An 8,951-nucleotide genomic window follows, 5' to 3' on the forward strand; every position below is an offset into this window, starting at 1 on the left:
CTTTAATTTTACATCTCATTTTTGAAAATAGAGCAAACGGTACAGATCTTTTATACTGCACAAAAAATCCCTTCGCGTACTATATATATAGATATTATATATACAGATACCTATTTTAATTACCACATTGCCTTAATTCAAATTGAATTTGATTGTTTAATCAGGTGACAACCCTCCTACACGCAGTTAAGAAATAAAGTATTTTCATAACTACTGCGATTGGTACCCAAATGGTAAATGTTGATTTAACTATTTAAATAATTTGAATTTAATTTTTAAACAGGTGGCAGCCCTCTTCAAACACTTTAAAAATAATCTAAACGTTCAAACTAAAGATCTCTTAAGATTCATTCGCTTGACGTCCATATTTTTATACTTCATATAAATTAGACTTTTCAAACAGGTGGCAACCTTCTTCAAAATGTTTACAAACTACTACGTACTTAAACTTTATCGTCTGGCACCCATACATATTTCTATTACCTAATTCCCTTTATTTAAATTGATTTTGATTTTTTTAACAGGTGGCAACCCTCATAAACAAGATTTTCAAAACTATTTCCATTTATGCCCTTTTTGTAATAATTGGTTTAGCTTTTTAAATAATTTTAACTTAATTTTTTAAAAGGTGGCAACTCTTTTCGAAAAAGTTAAACCTTATTGCACACCTACATCCAGAGCCCTTTGATTTGGCACCTCACTTTTGAAAATCAAACTCCACACCGTTCTGATGGCATTGATTATTAAATTATTTGAATGCAATTTTTTACCAGGTGGCAACTCCTTTCGAAAACATAAAACCAGTTTGCACATCTACAGGCCAAGCGCTTTAATTTGACACCCCATTTTTGAAAATGCCTTCGCGTATTATTTTGAACTTAATTTTTTAATAGGTGGCAACTCTTTTCGAAAAAGTTAAACCTTATTGCACACCTACATACATCCAGAGCCCTTTGATTTGACACCACACTTTTGAAAACCGAACGAACGGTGTGGATCTGATGGCATTGATTATTAAATTACTTGAATGCAATTTTTTATCAGGTGGCAACTCTTATCGAAAAAATAAAACCTTATTGCACATCTACAGACCAAGCGCTTTAATTTGACATCTTATTTTTGAAAATCGGACGAACGGTACAGATCTTTTACGCTGCACTAAAAATCCCTTCGCGTATTATATATAAATAGATAGATACTATTCAAAAACATTTTGATTCTTTTCATAAGGAAACATTTTAATGAAGAAATTCAACGACTTTTTAATGAAAAAAGTTTATTTTTTTTCAAAGAATGAAAGGGTGGTTGTTAAAGGGAATATGTATGCGATTAAAAGACATTTGTAATCATTTCATAACGACATGGAAAACTTTGAAACGAGTTTGATGAACATGAATTTAATTTTTTTATTTATTTTATTTTATTCTCAATATTTGACGTGGGTGAATTCAAATGAATTTTGTAATTTTTTATTTAAGTTTTGCTTCAATATTTTCCTAACTCAAAAAACTAGAAACTCGAGAAAAACAGTTTTAAAGTTTTGAATTTACATATACTCACAAGGGAAAAATTAATAGATATTAGCTTTATCATTTGTTTCCGTGAGTTTACATACCATGCGCAGATGATAATTTTTCGGGTGAATTTTTTTTAGGGCGAAACTCAGGAAAAGGCTGATTTTGTTCTAGTGAGCTACTGGTAATCGTTACAGCTATGAAATTTTTACACATCATAAGAAAGAGCTAATGTTCATTCTTGCATACGTAACCCGATTTTTGCTTCTTTGGGATTATGATACTTGTATAGTAAATGCGCGTTGCTCATATATGTACATATGTATGTGTTAAATATATGTATTTATATGTTTTTATTGAAGACCCATAAGCTAAATTTTTTTTTCACTTATCCTAATTTTCTACTGGGTTGCTCATGCGGAGCAGTTCTCTTGTTCTCACCAACACAGTCACCGTTTAACTTTTGTCGACCACCAGTGAACGGACTTCTACCACATTGTGAAGATCTGCCACGTTTTTGAGCATCTACCACATCAACCACATAAGGTCGGAAATCTACCACATATTCGCGTTTTTGAGTAGTTTTATTTTTGCTCGACAAAATTTTCTTAATTTTAAGAGCAAAAATTGTGCAACATTTAACACTAACAACAGGCAGAATGGGAGGATAAAATAAACTGTAAAATAGTAAATTTTCTCAATATTCAATTTTTCGACAGGAAACGTGGTTCTATTGTGTTTGCAAAATATATGAATTATAAAAAGAATTAAGAGCGAAAATATTCGCTACATCGTGATGTGATAAAAAGAAAAGGTGGCAGCACTCCGCAAGGTTGCAGAAATCTTTCAAAATATCTTCGAAAAATATCTTGATATGGAAGGAACTTCTTTACACTGTTAAGAAAAAAAATTGCCAAAACTCAAAGTAATTTTTAGCAACTTCAATCTTGCACTTTATTAAACTAAAATTAGTTTTTTTTATATTCTAATTAAAAGGTTTGCATTTTAGGTGAAACCTTGCAGAATTTTTTAAATTTTTGTACAAGGTTTGATCCAATACCTGAGATCTACCACATTTTTTTTGAAATCTACCACATTTTTTCCAGATTCTACCACACAAATTTTTTTTGAACTCCGATCACTGCCGACCACTGCTTTACTATTTCTTTATTTCGCTCTCTGTGAGCGTAATTCTATCAATTTTCCCATTCTTCTTCTTCCTGATAATTATCTGCTAGAAAAGAAAAGAAGCAAAGATAGTGCTCTTCGTGTAGCTGAGATGTGTTGCGTTGCTATTGGTGACGATGTCGCAAAGGAGTGTTGATACGGTCTCTCGTGTTGGTTGGCCGTGTTCGATGATGTTGCTGTAGGCGTTATTGTTTATGTAGGGGGCTTAATTCCGCTGATATTTAGTCCTCACAATATATGAAATCAATACCATACTCATGGAGAAAAATTGGAGCTATTTGAAAAAAGGGCGTGGCGCCTACATATCTCTGGAAAAGTTCATGAAGCTGGTACGGAGGTATATGAAATGAATCGCATACTCATGGAGAAAAATGGGGGTTACTCGTCATGTAAAATTTTCCGCTGAATCTGAATATGTAGTCAAAATATAATAAACTGCAATAGTTTTTGAGATATAGCCAAATTTCAGTTTTTCGAGATGTGAAAAAGTGCACTCTTTTAATTGTATATTTTTTTTTTATATAGCTGGCCGATCTTAAATTTCTACAGTATTAAAGCAAATTAAATTTACTATCTTCTGCATAAACGATATTTTCCAAACGGATTAGTAGTTTAGGAGCTAATCATTGATTCATCGACATTTTGCATGATTAAAAAAAAATGATAATAAAAAATGTAACATTCGGTAAAAATATCAACATGAAAGAACCTGATAACTTTTGGATTCTTGCACGTCAAAGAATGATTCTTCATTTAATACAATAAAGCCCTGCTTATCTTAATTGAATAATAAATGTAGAAGTTATGAGCAAGGACGTGAACCGGATGAAAAATTTGGTCGGTTCGATTCAGCGGTTCGAACCGTTTTTGCACTTTTGGATTGGTTCGTCAAAGCGGTTTTTTTGGTCTTTGAACCGGGGTTTCGGTTCGGTTCAAGGGTTCGAAAACCAAAAAAATAACGCGCAAGTTTATAAGTGTCAAGTGTCAAGTGCAACAACGCGCAAGGTTAAGGGTCAAGTGTCTGTCAAATGAGATGGGTTGCCTTTACATATGATATTGTCACATGGTAAAAAAAGTGGGTGCATTTATCTATTGAAAATTGATTGAAACGAACCTTTAAACCTTTATAGAAAGTGGTTCGGTTTTCGGTTCGGATCAAACATTTGTGGAAAATTTCGGTTCGGTTAATGGTTCAGTTAATTAATAGAAAAGAGCGGTTTTCCGGTTCAAAACCGGTTCACGTCCCTGGTTATGAGCACTTAATAGAGATACATACAAAAAGTTTCTATACAAATTTATGATTTGCATATTATAAAGTACACACCTTTTACTACAATTTTGTATCGCTATATCTCAGAAATGGAAATCCTTAGGAAGAAAAATCGTATCACAGTTTTTGTATACAATTGTATGATCTACACTTCCGTCTCACCTATTTTTATGATAAACCTTACCGTTTTCCTCTAAAATTAGAAAAATCAATTCATGTGACTTTTGACCTTGAATAACTTTTTTTGTAGACGTGGGATCGATGGGGACTTTTGACATTTCATTTATAATAGTGTTCGCAACATTCGTACCAATTTTCAGCTTTATGCGAATTATTGTAAGCTTACCCTATTTTTTGAGCTAACTTGACTGGGCTATTGATTTGTAGCGTCATCTTGCGGTTTTTTAAATAAGAAATAGATATCAAAAATTAATTCTTCGTATCAAAAAACCCCAAATACAAATTTGTATTAAAAAAAAAAAACATTCGTAACACTTTAGTAAATATTAATCTGCATATTAACTTAGCATCAATTAAAGATATCTTCTTTTAAAATTGCGCAGGTTCGAAATTAACTTTAGAGATATGGTCTGGAGGAATTTTTTTCTTAGAATTTTATGAAGAATCCGAATCTTCTAGGAACGATATCGAAAAAAATCGATCCATACAAATTGACCCGCCCTAGTATACACATATGTATGTGTGTATGGCATTGGTATTTTACGTCTACGTTTACACAAATATATGGACTATATAAAACTATAACAAATTTGGAGTTTAATAATATTATTAACAATAATGCAGCTTTTTCCATTATTTTTAAGATTCAGTGATTTTAAATTTTGTTCCGACAGCATAAACTGTACCAATCTTCATTACGGACGGATTCAGTGAATGCTCTCTACGAATTTCGAATTTACGTTGGTAGCCATTCGGATTCTGTGATAGCACTTTCGCAGATTTCACGAAAATCGAAGCTATGATGAATTCTGTGATAGCCCTCAATAACATTCTTTGGTCATACGTGAAAAACATAATTCGAGTACGCTGGTTTCAGTAATCACAGCTGTTTTTCTGGTTTGGCTCTAGTTTTCGAGATATTCGAGTTTGAAATTTTCACCAAAAAACACCTCGTTTGTGCGAGGATTCAAAATTCGAGACCAGCTCAACTAATTATTTTTCTTGTTTATAACAAGATCATTTAAAGCTAAAAAAAAAGTTGGGGGGTTGCCATCTGTTTGTAAAATTGATAAGATAAATGAATCATTGCAATATGGGTATCATACCAAAGAAGGCTTATGGTAGAAAATAATTTTAAGGAGGATTGCCACCTGTTTGCATATCTTAAAGTCAATAAAATTAATAAAGTAAAAGAAATATTACGATATGTGTATCAAACTAAAGAAGCATCAAGCTTGGGTATTAAACTAAAAAGGTTTAAGAAACATTACTGCTGTTGATTTGAAATATTTTTGAGATGGTTGCCACCTGTTTGAAATATTAACTCGATTGATTGGATAAAATAAACGCGAGTGAGGTTCTGGTCTGCTTTTTTGTAGAGCACTCACGTTCCTATTAGAATATGTATCTACTCAATGTACACTGATTGGTTCAAAAGAAAAACCATTAAATGCAAAAAGTAAAAAAATCCCATGAAATTTCCATAGATTTATACTTAATTCTAAAAACTTATTTTGGTTTTATATGCGGTTATGGGGCAGAATATGAAATTCTAGGGGCGACGCTAAGAAAAAATTAACTTTGTAATAACGGAGACCCTAATATGTACACACAAACATAACAAGTGATGGGAAGTCGTTGGTTTTGAGTTTTGTTGATTTTGTAATGAGAAGAAAACATATATACATAAAAATGTAAATATGAGCTCAAAAATATGTACAAATACATACATACGGGAATATGTATATCCCGCCAGCAAAATCATTGTAAACGAGCTCGTAACTGGATATTTTCTCGAAGAAAAACCGGCTAAAAAGGCGTATATGATAGCCGTCTACGATTCGTTTTTGAGTACTTTTTCGCTTAAAATTGTCGATCGCCTACGAACAGTCGTAAACGGATCGGAAAAGCATTCGTATGCGGATATTATATATTATAAAATATTGTGGTTCAAGAAAAATTTCCAACAGAATGAAAATTTTTTCTTGTGCTGAAAAATTACTACAAGCCTCGTTCTTTTACTTTTTTTTTGTTTTATCGTTTACGAGCCTTTTTCTAACTTTTTACGGGTCGAGAATCCATCGCAAAACATAATGTTCATAAAATTTACGTTTTCTTGCTGGCTGGGTATATATATTAATTTTTTACTATACCTATATGTTGAATAAATGGTTGAAATATAAAAAAGTGTTTTTTGGGGTCTTTTCGGTGAAAATTTGAAACGCGAATAACTCGAAAACTAGAAAACGACTATGATCACTGAAATCAGCGTACTCGAATTATATTTACCACTTGTGACACATCAATGTTCAAAAAAAAAGTTTCCGATTCGAGCACAGTGAAATTATGCAGTACCGCAGAATAGCAATGTTTTACGATGACCGTAGTAGGCAGTAACCAACTGAGAAGGCGGGAGACCATCCCTCCAACCATTTCTTTGTTTCAGCCACGCAGCCGCCCTTTTGCGATTGCAGGCAGCTGGCGACTGACCGTGTTTTCCCCGGGGACTGACTGCTTGCTCCAGCAGTTGCCTTGTTTATCTATGGCTCTCAATTAGTTGCAGAGTGCAACCAGCAACTGGACATTTGTTTATTTTCGCAACGCCACTAAAACCGTAGATATAGTAAGTACATTCACCTTAAGTTATGCAGTGCATGTTGGTCGGCACTCTACATTTTTTTTTGGCGAACCATTTTTGTTCAACGTTATACAGCGGCTGAAGTTGGACGGGTGTAGTGGATTGGTCGAGTATGTACTTATACATATGTACGGAGTGTAATTGTACGCGTATTAAATATTCTGTTTCTGTGTGTGCAACCGTGCATGCTTATCAAAGAGTGCAATTTTGTATGGAAAGGCGAAAATGTGCGAAAAGAAGTAGCAAGGTAGTAAATGTAATTAGGAAACTGTTTGAGCGATCAACTGTTTTAATTATAAAAACCGTTAAAAAGATTTTACTCAACGGTAAAACAACCAAGGAATTAATTTTATAAATACAGAACAATGGTGGGGAAATTGCTGCAAGGACGGCATATATCGGGTGGTCCATATAAAGTTGTTTATACCCGAGCCTACTTGTCCGCAAGAGCATATTCATTTTGTTCACATAATGGTTGTTTGTAACATCCCTGCAGTAAAATTTAGAGACAGTGGCCCGTAGTCATAGTCAAAATAAAGTCGACTTTAAAGATAGTTGCAGCTTTTTTGACAGATATCCCATTGAAAATTATGTCAAAAAGCTGCAACTAACTTTAAAGTCGACTTTATTTTGACTATGACTACGGGCCAGTATGTTAAAGCGCTAGTTCCGCCCTACACATTTCAGAGAGGAACAGTTTAAACTTTCGGTGTGCTAGTTGCTCTCTGTTGAGAAGTAAATGCACAAATTCTCACTCCTCGTACAGTACGAAAATAGCTCAGCGGGAAGACCTCCGACCCTAACATCGTTGATCGCGAGTTCAAATCGCGGTGGAGGCAGTTGTCATTTTCAAATTTAATAAATTTGAATTGTTGAGTGCCGCTTAAAAATTGAAGAGAAAATGATCAAATTTAATGTAAATAAAATAGAAGAATAAATAAAGATTTAATAAAATGCAATCAGAATTTTTTTAAATAAATAACTTGTCGCAGATCTGTCCAAGATCGAACCGGTTCAGAAAAGTAACAATATCCAATAATCGAGTTTAAATAGTTTTCCCCATATTGCCCCAGAACTGTCCAAAATGGAGCCACTTTAAAACTAATTCTGCAGAGGGGGGCAATTTCCACTTCTTGGACATCGCCATGTAAAAAGAGACAGTTGAAAGCATTGCATTGGGAAAAATCGAGAATCAGTACAGCCTCTTAAAGAGCTAGTTCTGCGCTAGTCCTGAGCTAGCGCGATTTACTGCAGGGATATCACAGTACACGGCAGCAGTGTTGCCAAGTTTTGAATTTGAAAAGGCACTAAATCCCAAGAAAAATAGCGTTTTTTCTCGAGAAAAGCACCACATTTTTATTATTACCTCCCTTCTATTAGCTCGGGATGTAAATATGTAATATTGATGCGCCTAAAAGATGCAGCGATTTATATTCTCAATTTACATACCTAATGACAGTACGCATGGAAATTATAATAGCGAGGTTTTAGTTGTTTAAACTATAATTTTATTATTTATTGGAGGATTTAATGGACTTTGTATGCATACAAAATTTTATTGTCGGTATGCCGATTCAAATTAATAAAAATTAATGTTTCTTACTCGCCGGTCGAAGGTTCGTTACTCATTTTACTGTTAGGAGATGCTGGTGTTTTTTTTTTGTTAATATTCGTAAAAAGTAAAACAAATTGAGCCCAAATTAAAACCTTAAAGATCGATTTCTAGTCCCAGCAACATGGACGTTTTTCAGGCAATGGCAAATTACACTGGTCGACGGCCAAAATTTACCAGAGACGCCGTTATGAAATTCTTATGTAAAATCACCCCCTGATTCCGAAAATCAAGGTTATTTTTAATTTTATGGTACCGTTTTTGAGATATTTGCAATTTACCGTTTTTGCAAAAAAAAAAAAAAATTGGGGCCACTTAATCATATATATCTCAAGAACGAATAAAGCAATTCCAAAACAGTTTGAAGCTAATAAAATTTTCTATAAGCTGCGCATACAACACTTTTTGCTAGGCCCTGTAGATTCAAAGATAACGAACAATCATTACCGATTTTTTCAATTTTTTTTGTAAAAATATAAAAGAAATTGTACTTTGCGGGGAAGGATCTCGAAAACCTTTTATTTTTTTGCAGATTTTTTTTTTCTCCCT

The sequence above is a fragment of the Rhagoletis pomonella genome, unplaced genomic scaffold (genome assembly GCF_013731165.1).
Source record: "Rhagoletis pomonella isolate Grant_MI unplaced genomic scaffold, Rhpom_1.0 Rhpom_scaffold_00298, whole genome shotgun sequence".
Classification (NCBI taxonomy): Eukaryota; Metazoa; Arthropoda; class Insecta; order Diptera; family Tephritidae; genus Rhagoletis; species Rhagoletis pomonella.